A 16,364-nucleotide genomic window follows, 5' to 3' on the forward strand; every position below is an offset into this window, starting at 1 on the left:
CCAGAGGTTTGTCCAGCAAGCCTTGGGGATTTCAAGACTTAGGAAGCAGCCACTTCCCACCTGCCCCTGCAACCACCAGAGTAACCCAGTGCCCAGTCAGCGAGATGTTCTGCCATTGGCCATGCTTGCTCTTCCAGGTGTCAGTGGTGAAATGCACCCTGGGAGACAAAGAGTTTTTCAAAGGAAAGGTCATCTTAGCTGCGACATGATGGTGTAGCGCAGGCACAGTTTTATTAATGAAGTAATGGTGACTATGAAACTGCTACTGGGGGACTATAATGACCATCAGGTTTCAGAAACCCTCTGTATCCACGAGGCAGAAAGACAGCATTTCCGTGGTCAAAGATATGGCAAAGTTCAAACTCTTCACTTTGGCATGTGTGGAAGGAAATGATCTTTTACGTCACCAAAACTGTGGGACCAAGGGCTGGCTGCTGTGCTGAGAGAGGGTTGAGTAAGGTTTACTGTGTGAGTGGTATAGGTGGAGATGTAATGCTGGATTGAGAAACATGTGGGGTGCCCGGTGTCTAACATGGGTCAAAAACGCCAGGCATGGTCACCTCCATAACAGCTGACAGGCTCTTACTCACTTCAATTGTAGCAGGTAAACAAGTGGAGGTTCTGCGGTAGGAGACCTGTGTGAGAATAGTTTTGACAATGACACAGGAGGAGGAAGAAGCAGAAGATGTGGTTGATTGGTTGACTGATAGTTGGGTAGACCCAGAAGTTTTCATTTTAATGCAAATAAGATTCCCACAGTAGTGCATGTTGGTTGCGCATGTGCCTGTTCATGCATGTAGTAGTCAAATTATTTGAATTTTTGCCTCTAGTGAGTCATTGTTTACAATGTTGACAGATAACAAAAGTTGGGTCATCCTTTGTGGTCTCAAAAAAGGCCCAATCTAGGCAACCCTTCCTGCGAACTGCAGATTACTGACTGCTGCTGGCCACAGCCAGAGTTGTGGCTGAGGATGCAGTGCTTCTCATGGATGCATCACTACGTGTTTGTGCGGGAATCCCCAACGTAGCATCCTTATCTTCCTCCTCCCCTTCTCATTTGCTGAGCTACTCAGCTGCATGTCTCTGGGTTCACACCAAGGGCGATCTACAACTTCATCATCATGTTCTATATGGTCCCACTCCTCCTCTTTCTGACATCACAGGACAGTACGCATGTGCCACAGGTATCTGAGACTCTTCATCATCACCTCCACCCCCAAGGGTTAACCTCAGTTTACGATGGTTGAGATCCTGCTCGGACCCTACTTCGTCCAGGCTAGTTTCAAACCAACAAAGATTGTGGGTGCAGATGCTTTCCTTCTTTTGAGTCTGGGAATCTTTGGAGCAGACTTCTGATGCCCATGTGATAGAATGTGTGAACAGCTCTGCAGACTCGCCCATGTGTGGTTCCATACAGTCAGTTTACTAGTTGGAGATTTGTGATGAGGGGGAAAGAAGTGTAATTGGGGTGGCACCTCTGAGGAATGAACTATTTGTGATGTGAAGGTGCAGAAAGAGGAGGAGAGGCCACTTGATGCAATGCTTGTCATCCACTCTAGCAAATGCTGTTTCTTACCCTCATTTAGAAGTTGAAGTGAAGTGTGCTGCTGCCAAACAAATCTAGTGGAGTAGGCTGTCTAGTAATGGAAGTTGTTCTTATTTCTCTTGGTATAGGATGATCCGGTGTTTACTCACTAGAACTTTGACTAACATTAAAACGTCCCACACGTACACTTCAAACACCCCCGCCTATTCACCCATCTTGTGATTTGCCATTCATGGTTGATGTACCCTTCCCCTTTCAAACAGATGTTTTGTAACTCTAAGCCCACACCAGGCACCTGTCACAAAAGCTAAATAATTTATTTCTTCTCTGAGATGGCAATATTGTGAGGCACTAAAAAGTACCAATAACTAGAAATGAGGTTCACTGCATAATTTGGAGCATGCACTCATAAGTGCCAAGACCTATTTTGCTAGTTCATTAGCAAATTTACAGCAGGCATTACTAACTGAGAATACCTAAAAATGTGGGTTAATGCATAATTTGTAGTAGGCACTCAAAAGTGCCAAAACCTATTTAGCTAGTTCACTAACAAATTTACAGCAGGCACTACTACTAGCTAACAATACCTAGAAATGTGGGTCAATGCGTCATTTGAAGCAGGTACTCAAAAGTGCATGTAGCTAGTTCACTAGCAAATTTACAGTAGGCACTACTACTAGCTAACAATAATTAGAAATGTGGGTAAATGCATCATTTGTAGCAGGCACTCAAAAGTGCCAAGACCTATGTAGCTAGTTCACTAGCAAATTTACAGCAGGCACTACTAACTAATATTACTGAGAAATGTGGTCCACTGAGTAATTTTGAGCAGGCACTGAAAAGTGCCACGACTTATTTAGCTAATTCTCTAGCAAATTTAGAGCAGGCACTACTAACTAACAATACTTAGAAAAGTGGGTCAGTGGGTAATTTGTATCAGGCACTCAAAAATGCCAAGACCTATTTAGCTAGTTCACTACCAAATTTACAGCAGGCACTAGTAACTAACAATACCTAGAAATGTGTTTCACTGCCTAATTTGAAGCAGGCAATAAGTAGCAATACCTATTGAGATCATTAACTAGCACCTCTTTAGCAGCCACTCACAAGTAGCAATCCCTATTTCAATCATAAAATGACAATTTGTGGCACACCTTTCCCTACACTGCACGTTCTTATGCTACACTATCGCTCTCCTATCTATCTCAACTACTAATCATTAAACCCCTAGGTAAGCTCACTGTCTAATTGCTCAGCGGCAGCACTTTCCCTAATGTTTAGGAGCCCTTTCACATTGCATTATTACGTACGTTCACTGGCCCCATCGGTGCTTCCGTCTGGAACCCCCCTGATAGGGCAATTGACTAATGGAGAAGACAGAGTCAGCGTGTGCTTTGTCTTGCACCATTTTTGGGTGTATATGTTTTCTGCAGGTGGACAACCCAGACGTAGTTTTCTACAGGTTCAAAACGGTATTAATCTGCAGATTAATCCTAAATCTGTAAGTTATTAGTGTGTTTTTTTACATGACAGCTTCCCTTAAAGTGGCACTAGAAAGCCAGCTTTATTTATTAAGGAGGGAAGATCATCTGAATACCTGCTTTCCCATGAATCATTGTTTAACCCATACAACTATCTGCTCCAATTTGATGTTCTCCACAAGAAGAAACAGTATTCTGAAAAAAAATATATACTTTCCAACGCACTGTATATGAATCATCAGACTGGTTATTAAGTGGAACAAGCTCCTTGGTGCTTCTATAAGACTAGAAACTATAAAATCAAATACCCATAAGTTCAAGAATACACTTTTAGCATTATGTTATATTTTAAATATCTACATTAATTAAGATGTCAGCGTTATTAAGAATGATATAAACCTCCATTCATCAGTATAGAATTAAATCAGTTTGGACAGAATATCAAAGTTTTTGGATGGCTTTTTTGTATCGTTGCCATGTGCTCACGTGCAGCAAATTCAAGCAGCACCATTTGTAGAATTGTTTTACCAATTCCCTCTGTTCTTTTCTTTGTAATATCCTATTCTAATCTAATTGACATTGAATACAAGCTTAATTGTAGTAGAAATGCATGCTTTGTACTGCTGTAAGTTGCTAAATGTAGGATTACTACTATTTAATTGGATTTGAAAGTGCTAAAGTAAAGAATATTCTACATTATTTGAGACATTTTAAATATACAGTATATCCATGTGTGGTGGGCTAACAATATCAGTGCTGGATGAAAAGTATAACATTATGTATTTAAAGGTTATAATGTCACCTTTCCACCTGTTTACATTGGTTGAGTGCAAATAGAAAAAATTAAGTATGTTTGCAAATAGATTATACACTGAACAAAAATATAGAAGCAACACTTGTTTTTGCTCCCATTTTTCATCAGCTGAACTCAAAGATATAAAATATTTTCTATGGACACAAAAGGCCGTTTTCATTCTCAAATATTTTTCAAAAATGTGTCTAAGGCCCCTTCACACGTCCGTGAAAATCACGCACATTTTACTTGGACATGTCGAAGGTGTGTATTGCCTTCCGTGTGCCGTGTTCATGGCACAAGTGTGTTCTCTGTGTCCTATCCGTGATAACACATAGAGAACAGGAACTTTCTGCTCACCTGTCCCTGGCATTGCTGTCCATGGTGCTGATCTGCGGTCTCCCGCCCTGCTGACTCCCTGCTGCTACTGCTCCTGGCCCGCAGTGGAGTGAATATTCATGACCATATTGAGCGGGGGTCAGAAGCAAGTGCCAGCAGCGGCAGAGACAGCAGCGCTGGTGAAGGTGAGTATAGAAATTCTTTTTATTTCACAGGCACGTGTGTTTTCTCCGGTGCGTGTCACACGAATCACATCCATGCGGTCCGTGTGTGGTCCGTGTGACACCCGTGATGCCGGAGAAAAACGAACATGTCTACGTGTGGAGCACACGGGCACACGTATGCTACACATGACAAAACCAGCACGTGATCACAAACCCATTGATTTTAATAGGTCTACGTGTGCCCGTGTCTCCAGCCCATGAGGAAATGGACCAAACACGTGCCGGAGACACGGACCTGTGAAGGGGGCCTAAATATGTGTTAGTGATCGCTTCTCCATTGCCGAGATAATCCGTCCACCTCACGTGTGGCATATCAAGATGCTGATTAGACAGCAGGATAATTGCACAGGTGTGCCTTAGGCTGGCTATAATAAAAGGACACTCTAAAATGTGCAGTTTCACAGTATTGGGAAGGAACTGGTAGGTCCGAAAACCAGTTAGTATAAGATGTTATCACCATTTTCCTCCCGCAGTGCAACACATTTCCATTGCATACAGTTGATCAAGTTGTTGATTATGACCTGTGGATCGTTGCTCCACTCCTCTTCAATGGCTGAGAAGTTGCTGGGTATTGGCAGGAACTTGAACAAGCTATTGTATACACTGATCCAGAGCATCCGAAACCTGCTCAATGGGTGACATGTCCAGTGAGTTTGCGGCCATGTAAGAACTGGAATGTTTTCATCTGCCATGAATTCTGTACAGATCCTTGTAACATTAGCCCATGCATTATCATGCTGCAACATCAGATGATGGTCGTGGATGAATGGCACAACAATGGCCTCAGGATCTCGTCATGGTATCTCTGTGCATTCAAATGGCATCAATAAAATGCACCTGTGTTTGTTGTCCATTACATACGCCTGCCCACACCATAAAAACCACCACCATAGACCGCTAGATTCACATCATTGACATCAGCAAACTAATCATCCACATGATGCCATACACGCAGTCGTCTGCCATGTGACCTCTACAGTGAAAACTACATTTCATCCATGAAGAAAACACCTCTCCAATGTGCCAGACACCATTGAATCTGAGCATTTGCCCACTCAAGTTGCTTACGCCAAAGAACTGCAGTCAGGTGAAGATCCTGATGAGGATGATGAGCTTCCCGGAGACAGTTTCTGACAGTCTGTGCATAAATTCTTTCGTTATGTACTGATTGTTGCAGCAGCTGTCCGGGTGGCAGGTCTCAGAAGATCTTGGAGGTGAATGTGCTGGATGTTGAGATCCTGGCCTGTTCTGGTTACAAATGGCCTGCGGTTGTGAGGCCGGTTGTATGTACTGCAAGATTCTCTGAAACGCCTTTGAAGATGGCTTATGGTAAAGAAATGAACATTCAGATCAAAGACAACTGCTCGCAGGACATTCCTGCAGTCAGCAGCCAACTGCACGCTCCCTAAAAGCTTGTGACAACTATGGCATTGTGCAGAGTGGTAAAACTGCTGTCTAATCAGCATCTTGATACGCCACATCTGTGAGGTGGATGGATTATTATCTCGGCAAAAGAAAAGTTCTAACTAACAGAAAATTAGAGAGAAATTTGTGAACAATATTTGAGGGAATAAAAGGCCTTTTGTACATAGAAAAAGTTTTAGACCTTAGAGTTCAACTCATGAAAAATGGGAGCAAAAACAAGTGTTGCTTTTATATTCTTGTTTAGTGTACATGTGATTATAAATATTCTATCCCTTATTACATACAGTGCTGACTCTGTTACCTTACGCTTACAAACTACCATTAGGGCATGTTCTCACATAGTAGATTTGTGTGCAGATTTTCTGCACACAAAACTGCATATTTTGGCAGGAAAAACGCAGCAGAAGAAAAGTGGGTTTTTTATCATTTGAGCGTATTTTTTCCACGATCGCGGAGGTTCCTGCGCTGTACCTCCACTATCACCTCAGGGTCTCCAGCTGATGATACAGCCCGGACCCAGCTATCACTGCCCGGATGATGACATTAGGTTGTCATATTTCTTTCACAAAAATGTTGCTTTATCCCCAAATTTCTCACTTTACAAGAGTTAACACCAAACAGTGGACTCTAACTTTGTTACGCACTTTTTTTCTTAGCGTGGCAATATGACACCCTGGCCTATCAGGTCGTCACAGGGTATTGTGCAATCTTCCCTTCTGCACAGTATCCGCATCCTCCTTGGTTACGGATGCCTGTCTGTTGGTGTTGCTAAGACCTAAATCAGTCAAAATCCTAGGAACACTTTTCACCACACCCACCAGACACACCTGAAGGGAATAGGGCCACCCACTTGAGAGGTTGGTAAGGGGAAGTGAGAAGTGTCAGAGAAAAGAGAGAAGTGAAGTGAAAGGAGAGAGGATGTCAGGAGGCCAGCCGGCAGCCTTGAGCCATCTCCGGGCAGGGGCCAGGGCACGACGGGGTGCGTGGACCCTAGGCCGGGAAGTAGCTTCATGTAGCCCGGTAATTTTCCCGATGGGGGTGAAGTTTTCAGGATTCATCCCTCACCCGCTCCAAATCGGGTTACTAGTGTACCGATGGAATAGGACTTTCTCAAACACAGTCGAGAAAATCCCGAGCGTGAACCCTGAGAGCAAGCTCACACTGTTAGCGGGACCCGACTAGTTCCACACTACAGGGTCCAAATAGTGAAGAAGGTGCCACGGAAAAAGTCACAGGCTAACAAGCAACACCAAAGGGCACGGATCCAAGCGTGCTCCCTCCTTGCTGCAGCAGTGCTCAGAAATCTGGTTTACAAGCTGTTGGTGTCAGTATTCTTGGACTGAGTGAGTACGCAGAAACCCTTTCCTCCCCAATGGCATCCCTTCACCACCATCACCGAGCTCCCGGGGCAAATAAAACCCTACACATCTTGCTGCCTTATCACCAACACCGGATGTCCCTAACAGCAGCGGTGGTACCCTATCTTACCACGCACCATGGGTGGCATCACAAACTTCTAATCTCACTGTATATAGCCCCCTCCCCTTCATCGAGTGGCCGCGTGACCCCCCCGGGTCCGGAGACTGCTCGAGCCACCGGATCTGAGCAGCAGCCCGGCGTCTGGCACGGGGGCGGCACAGCAATACCTCAGATGTAGTTGACAAGTTCTGTTTTGACAAACTGGAGGGCTCAGAAGAGAAGGCGCAATAATTGAATTTTGGAACATAAAATTTGCTGAAATAGATTGTGGGCATCATACCACATTTGCAGGGCCCCTAAGGTACTTAATCGGCAGAAACACCCGACAAGTGACCCCATTTTGGAAACTACTCCCATCAAGGATTTTACTTAGGGCTATAGTGAGTATTTTGAACCCACAGGTGCTACACCGAAATGTTTGAAATAGGATCTGTTGTACTGAAACATTGCCACAGAGCTCAGTAAAGTCCTACTTTTTTATCTGAAGATCTGGAGTACTGCTTGGCTTTTTTTTGGATCTATTACATACAGCTTGGGAAGGTTATGGTGAGGCCTGGCACCCAGTATCTATAAAAGTTGTGTTTTTATTTTGTAGATAGATAGATAGATAGATAGATAGATAGATCTATGAATAAATTCAATCAATAGATCGATAGATAAAGGGATTGATAGCTAGAGGGATAACTAAATAGAGGGATAGCTACATGGGTAGATAGATTAGTGATAAATAGATAGATTGATAGATCTATAAATAAATTAAGTCAATAGATCGATAGAGGGATTGCTAGGTAGAGGGATAGCTAAATAGAGGGATAGCTAAATGGGTAGATAGATTAGAGACATAGATAGGTAGATAGATAGATAGATAGATAGATAGATAGATAGATAGATAGATAAATAGATAGATAGATAAATAGATAGATAGACAGACAGACAGACAGATAGATAATAGATAGATAATAGATAGATAGATCTATAAATAAATTAAGTTAATAGATTGATAGGGAGAGGGATAGCTAAATGGGTGGATAGATTAGAGAGATTGATAGATATAGATAGATTGGTAGATAGATGATGGATGGATGGATGGATGGATGGATGGATGGATATATAGATCTATAAATAAATTAAAAAATGCAACATTGTTATAATAATAGAATTTCTAAAACACGTTTGGATTTATATTGCATTTAGAAAATATATCAGATAAAAATGACTGTAATATGTTTAGCGAAAAATGTTGGCATCCACCCAGTTGTTTTTTACAGCAATGTTAATTTCCCAACACTTGAATATAGTAACAATAACTCCAGCCAACTGCAATCATTTCCTCTGGAGTACTGTACTTTGTGAAGTGTGACATTTAGATTTTCAGTTCAGCTCCTGACACATGACATTTTTTTTCTTAAAGCTTATAATGAGAAAGGCCATTTGCCAACTGTGAAAATGTTATGTATTGTTTGATATCCTATCTTTAATTTTGTTCTTTTGAACATGACTTTAGACCTCTATTGTGTTGCTTCTACTCTGAAGTGCAATTAGCATTTTCCGTAGATCATGTTAACCTTTGAAGCACAGTAATATCCAGTTAATAAACATGCATACACTCCAGAAAGGGCATCTGCAGTACAAAGAAAGTCACTAATGCTGCTTGTGGAAAATAACTCAGCCAGTCATTTAAATACACAAGTTAACATTTGTATTCTGGTTTAAAGGGTAACGACAGTGACTTATCCCAAATGTCTGTTATTTTTATTAGCCTTGTGCATTTTACTGACTATAACAGAAATAATTACTGTTACTTCCATTTAATAGGCTTTTATTGTTCTTATCAGCCATTTGATAAGTGTTCCTATTAGCATAGTAAATGCTGTTTTTGAATGCGTCAAAAATAACACTATAACAGACTTTCATTATTCTACTTTTGGGCAAAAATTCTTATTTTACAATAAATGAGTATGGTGCAAGCACTAAATTTTTGTTTGAAGAAAGATTTGTCCATTGTTCTTATCCCTTTGCATGCTCCTGTGTAGGTTTCTACTGGGCAAATCACACCAGGTGAAACACAAAAAAATCCTGATTTTTACAAAAAAATTAGGATAACAGTAAAGGAAATATTAGTTATTGATGTCCCCTATTTATTGTTTGAAATTGAATAAATAAAATTTTACCCTATGTGCCAAGCTGTACGCCAGGCCCAATCTTGTGGAGGAGGTTAACGGGAGAATTCAAGCAAGTCAAAACAGGAAATATCCTAATTTTTACAAAAAATGAAGATAACAGTGAAAAAAAATTGTAGTCTTTGAACTAATCCTTGCACCAGAACCAATTGGAACCCAAAAAAATTATCATATTTAGAAAACAATGGGAATGATGACAAATTGGTAGATAAGTAGTGATGAATGGACCCGGACTGTAAAAGTCCAGATCCACACAGTTTCAAAGATACCTGGGTGCCGGACCCAGACCCGGGATTCCGGGTGTTTTATCTGGATCCAGCACTGAAGAAATTAAAAAAATAAAGGAGAAAAATGAGGCAAGCACTTCATACTTAACAAGACACCGTAGCGGCTTAAACTGCTCTCACGGCCTCTCCTTCACTTCCTGGGCCACTCATCATTGCCCATCCATATGCACTGTTTCCCAGCCCACTGACCGTCCTGGTGTCTGTGATTGGTTACAGTCATACATGTCCCCAGCCTGTGTGATAGCGTTTAACTGCAACCAACCACAGCAGTTGCTGTCTGCGGGTCAGTATCATGGTATAAAAATAAATAAATAAAATTTGCTTAGGGTCCCCCCATGGTATTATATCGAGTACAGATAAAGCATATGGCTACATGGTGCAGCCCATAGCCCTGCGCTTATCAAGGCTGTGTATCAAAATAAGAGGAACTAAATGCGGCCTTTTTTTAACTATTTTAAAAAATAATTTAAAAAAATGGCGTGTGGTCCCCCAATTTTGATACCCAGCCATGATAAAGCCTGAGACTTAATAGCTGTCTACAAGTATCTGAAGGGATGTCACAGTGTAGTAGGATCATCCTTATTCTCATCTGAACAGTTGAAAGTGAATGGCATAGATATAGATTAGATATTAGAATAAAGCTTTTGACAGTGAGGGTGATCAAGAGTAGAACAGGTTGTCACGGAAAGTGGTGAGTAGGGATAAGCAATCCTGAACAGTTAAGTTCGGGCTTTGCACCAGACACCGGGTGACTGGGGCTAGGATTCAAACTCAGACTTTTTTTTTAAAAAAAGCCTGTGTCTGAGTTTGGAGTTAAGGTACTGTTTGTATGTTAGTAAAGTTTGTTGAAAGGCTGCAATGCAGCCAATCAACAAGCTTTATTACATGCGGAAGATGCCTGTACACTGTTTTGAACAATATAGAAAAAAAAAATGTGACGTGGGCATGGAATCCTCCTGTTTTTAATTACCAGCCAAGGAAAAGCAGACAGCTGAGGGCTGGTATTATCAGGCTGGAAGGGTCCATGGTTATTTTGACCATCCCAGCCTAAAAATAGGCAAAGGGGTGAATTTTCAAAATTTGGTCACTTGAGGGGATCGATTCTGTTCTGGCTCTTAGGGGCTCTGCAAATGGAGCCTGCAAACTATTCTAGGAAAGTCTGTGCTCCACAAATCAAATGTTGCTCCTTCCCTCCCAAGCCCTGTGGTGTGGCCGAACAGTACTGTACAGTAACATTTGGGGTATTTCTAGAGAAATTGTTTAAAACATTATGGTGCCTTTTTATCTATTCCCCTCGTGAAAATTGGAAATATTGGGTTAAAGCAACATTTTAGTGGTAAAAATGTAGTTATTTTCTGTTCACGGCCCAATAGTATAAGATTTTGTGACACAGCTGTAGAGTCAATATGCTCACTGCATCCATGGATGAATTCATTGATGGAAGCAGTTTGTAACATGGGATCACTTGGGGAGGGGGGTTCTGCTGTTATGCCACCTGAGGTTTTCTGCCATTGAGACTTGGCACCTGCATACTATTGCAACTAAATCTTCTCTACAATATGGTGCTCTTTCAACTCTTCACATTGTACTGTGCCTCAAAAGTAGTTTTTGACCACATATAGGGTATTAGCGTACTCGGGAGAAATTGTACAATACATTGTATGGTTCATTATCTCTTTTTACCCTAGTGAGTTTGAAACATTTGGGGTTAAAGCAACATTTTTGTGATTCAAAATGTATTTTTTCATTTTCATGGCTCAATATTATAAAATTCCGTGAAGCACATGATGGTTCAAGGTGCTCAACAAACATCTAGATAAATTTCTTGAGGGTCCTTGTTTTAAAAATAGGGTCACTTGTGGGGGAGCTCCACTATTTAGGCCCTTAGGTGCTTTGCCAATGTGACATGGCATCCGCAAACCATTCCAACTAAATCTGAACTCAAAGTTCCTTCCCTTCTTCACTTTGCACTGTGCCTCAAAAGTAGTGTTTGACCACATATGGGGTATTGGCATACTCAGGAAAAATTGCATAACAAATTTTACTGTTCATTACCTCCTGTTACCCTAGTGAATTTGAAAACTTTGGGGATAAAGCAACATTTTTGTTGTAAAATTTTTTTTTTAATTTTCATGGCTCAACATTATAAAATTCTATGGAGCACCTGGGGGTTCAAGGTAATTATCAAACATCCAGTAAAAATCCTTGAGGGGTCTAATTTCCATAATGGGGTCACCTTTGGGGGAGCTCTACAATATAGGTATATAAGGGACTTTCCAAACACGACATGGCATCTGCTAACGATTCCAGACAATTTTACGTTCAAAAAGTCAAATGGCGCTCTTTCCTTTCCAAGCGCTGCTGTGTACCCAAACAGTAGATTTCCACCATATATGAGATATCTACGCACTCAGGAGAAATTGCACAACAGAATGAATAGTGACAGTGCACTGTTAACTGTTAACCTTGAGAAAATGAGAGACTTGGGGTTAAAGCAATTTTTTTCTGGTAAAAAAAGAAATGAATTTCACATCTCAATGTTATAAAGTTCTGTAAAGCACTTGAGAGTTCAAGGTGCGCACCAAACATCTAGATAAATGCTTTGAAGGGTGTATTTTCCAAAATAGGGTCACTTGTGGGGGAGCACCACTGCTTAGGTACATGAGGGGCTCTCCAAACATGACATGGCATCCGCTACTGATTTAAGTCAATTCTGTGCTCTAAAATTCAAATGGCAATTCTTCCCTTCCAATACCTGCCATGCACCCAAACAGTAGATTTCCACCACACAAGGGATATCGGTGTATTCAGGACAAAATTGAATGAGAAATGTTATGGTGCATGTTCTCCTGTTACCCTTGTGAAAATGCAAAATTTGGCGCTAAGGTAACATTTTTCTGGGAAAAATTAAAATTTTCATTTTTTTCCTTCCACATTGCTTTAGTTCCTGTGAAGCAACTAAATGGTTAATAAACTTCATGAATATGGTTTTGAGCAGTTTTAAGGCTGAAGGTTTTGGAATGGTGTCAGTTTTGGGTGGTATTTTTTGTCACCTAGGCCTCTCAAAGTCACTTGAAATGAGATGTGATCCCTAAAAAAGGTTTTGCACATTCTGTTGGAAAAATGATAAATTGCTGATGAACTTTTAAGCCTTCTAACTTCCTAACAAAAAAAAACAATGTTTCAAAAATTGTGCTGATGTAAAGTAGACATGTGGGAAATGTTAATTATTAACTTTTTTTTACATAACTCTCTGGTTTAATAGTATAAAAATAATGAAATTGAAAAATGAAACATTTTCAAAATTTTTGCCAAATTTCAGATATTTTTCCAATAAATGCAAAAAATATTGTTCTAAATTTACTAATATCATGAAATACAATATGTCACAAAAATGTTTCTCAGAATAACAGGGTTCATTCAAGCATTCCAGATTTATAACCTGTCAAAGTGACACTGGTCAGAATTGAAAAAATTTGCCCGGTCATAAAGTGATAACCAGGCTTAGGAGTAGAGATGAGCGAACCTTTAGCAGTTTTGTTCACTGGCGGCAATCGATCTGAACCTCCACTGGTCAGAACTTGGCCCGAGCCCGGTTTGAAATCACTGATTGGCAGTTTAACCGCCCACATACAGCCAGCCATAAGCAGATCACTTCTGGAGGAGGGTGGGCGGGCTTTTTCCATTTTTTTTTTTTGCACACTACATCTGATCCTGGTGCTGTTACCCCCAGTGGTGCACCATTCAAACACTGCAAGTGGCTCGCACTGGGCAGAGCACTGAGCGTACCCGAGCACACTCAAGTAAAGTTTGCATGTAAAGCATCCAAACTCTGTTTTTTTAAGTCAGTTTTCAGATTGAAAACCGAACCTCGGGTTTGCATATTTCTACTTAGGAGTAAAGGGAGTAGTGAAATCCTGATGCGGATTTCACATGAAAATTTTTTGGTGGATGAACAAATGTAAAGATTGTTTTTGCTGACACTATATTTTTGTCATTACAATTTATGTGATTCTATGAAGAATATTAGAATTCTAGGATCTAAAGCCTGCTTTACACGCTGCAATGTATCTTACAATGTGTCGGCGGGGTCACGTCGTAAGGGACGCACATCCGGCATCGTAAGGTACATTGCACTGTGTGACAGGTACGTGCGATTGCGATTGAATGGTAAAATCTTCATCGCATACACATCGTACCTTTCTCTAGAATTGCACGTCAGATTGTTCATTGTACCCGGGGTAGCACACATCGCAGTGTGTGACACCCCGGGAACGATGAACAGATCTTACCTGTGTTCGCAGCTCCCGGCCCACAATGCGGAAGGAAGGAGGTGGGCGGGATGTTTACGTCCCGCTCAGCTCCGCCCCTCCGCTTTTATTGGCCGGCTGGCGCGTGACGTCGATGTGACGCCGAACATCCCTCCCACTCCAGGAAGTGGACGTGCACCGCCCACATTGAGGTCGTATGGAAGGTAAGTACGTGTGATGGGGGTTAATCGTTTGTGCGTTCAACAAATTGAACGTGCCGCACATACGATGGGGGCGTTGCAAATCGCATACTATATCGTATGCGAAATTGCAACGTGTAAAGCAGGCTTAAGAGTCACACCAATTGTTACGTTAAAACACAACTAAAAAGAGGAAGAAAAAATGCATAAATATACAACAGAAAAGAAAATGCGATAAAAATGCATATTTAAATGCTGGCGGTGTGTGCGTCTAAAGGTCATCTGAATGAATAATTTTAATCAAAAGTGAAAGCTGTGCACATCATAAAGACATTTGGATGTCAGTCTCAGGTTGTAAAACATCTTTGAGAATTACACAAATTTCTAATCACCTCTTCTGCAGCAATCGCTAAGTGGTAAAATTACAGTTGATTGCCATCTTTGTCTATTTTTAACTGATGAGTCACATTTCATTATTGTGAAATTAAATACAGTGAAAAATATACGGTGTAATAGGATATAATCTGCAAATAGATGACATTTCCTAACAAGGTAAATAAATGCACAACGCTGATAGTTACATGGAAATTCACCTGAAAATGAAAACTGTGATAACAGGCGAGAATATTTATAATTATGACAATCTGATTATATCATATCCATCGCTTAGTAAGTACATTGTACTATGCTGATATGGATATGCCTTTCTTAGCGGAGATCTGCTCTTCACAGATGATTTAAAAAAAAAAAAAAAAATAGGAAATTAATGTAGAAAAAATACAATTAAAATAACAAAAAAGTGATAGATAAGAAATAAAAGAAATAAGAGAAAAAAATAAATATGTGCACATAGACCATAGTAAGAGAGAGGTCTAGCTAGCCTCTAAAGGGTACAGCATGAAGCTCAAAACTCTGGCACACAGCCATGAGGAATTTGCACATGCACAAACCAAAATATTATTGCATATTACAAAGAGTCTGGTTCGTAGAAACAATTTTGAGGATTTCAAAGATCATTTTATGCCCTAAAGATGAACATACGGTTCTAATAATAAGCATTTGTCTTTCAGTTATAGACTAGAATCTGTAAGCTAAATCATTGTGTTTCCAAACATTCTGCACAAGTGAAAAGAGAAATGAGCAAGAGCATATTTATTATTTAATCTACGCAATATTGGCGATACAGTTGTGCTCAAAAGTTTACATACCCCGGCAGATTTTTTGCTTTCTTGGCCTTTTTTCAGAGAATATGAATGATAATCATAACACATAATCTTTTTTTCCACTCATGGTTAGTGGTTGGGTGAAGCCATTTATTGTCAAACTACTGTGTTTTCTCTTTTTAAATCATAAATCACAACCAAAAACATTCAAATGACCCTTATTAAAAGTTCACATACCCCAGTTCTTAATACCGTGTATTGCCCCCTCTAACATCAATGACTGCTTGAAGTCTGATTTGCTAGATGACAGTAGTGAGCAACCCGAATATTTTACTGCTCACTCATTATTAATCATTACATCTCAGTGTATAAGCTACAGAGTTTTATGTAAAATATTGACTTATAGAGACTTATGAGGACAAGAGTATTGCGCGCAAAAATTAGACAAATTTTATTATACAAAAGTGGATCACATACAGCCATACAATAAAACCACCATGTAAAAACAAGCATGAAATGGGAGTATGACTGGATAAAGAGCCAGTAACAGGTATAACCCATCAGCATAAGTGGGGTAGCAAGAATTGTGGAAGGTATAAACACAATTACAATCATGTGAATATGTATATATATGTATAACTAAATTCACCCAGATAAGGCACCAAATCTAAGTGCAGAAAATATCTCTCCCTGATGAAGCAAAAACCCTAGCGAAACGTACGTTGGGCCTCTCCAGGTCCTTATGGGGGTCCCTGTGACTGACTGGAACTGTTCCTTTACACCACCTTGCACTAGGCACTTTAGGCAACATGAATATCTTTCCCTTTAATTCGTGATTTGTAGTGCATGTTGATATGGGTTGTTACTAACCTATCCATCTGTTGTTCCCTTGTGTGTGGCACCTTAGTCATATTATACTTAAATTCTCTGCACTTAGATTTGGTGCCTTATCTGGGTGAATGGAAGGTAGGTATACATACAGTATATATACATATTC

This window comes from Anomaloglossus baeobatrachus, chromosome 6 (assembly GCF_048569485.1).
Source record: "Anomaloglossus baeobatrachus isolate aAnoBae1 chromosome 6, aAnoBae1.hap1, whole genome shotgun sequence".
Lineage (NCBI taxonomy): Eukaryota > Metazoa > Chordata > Amphibia > Anura > Aromobatidae > Anomaloglossus > Anomaloglossus baeobatrachus.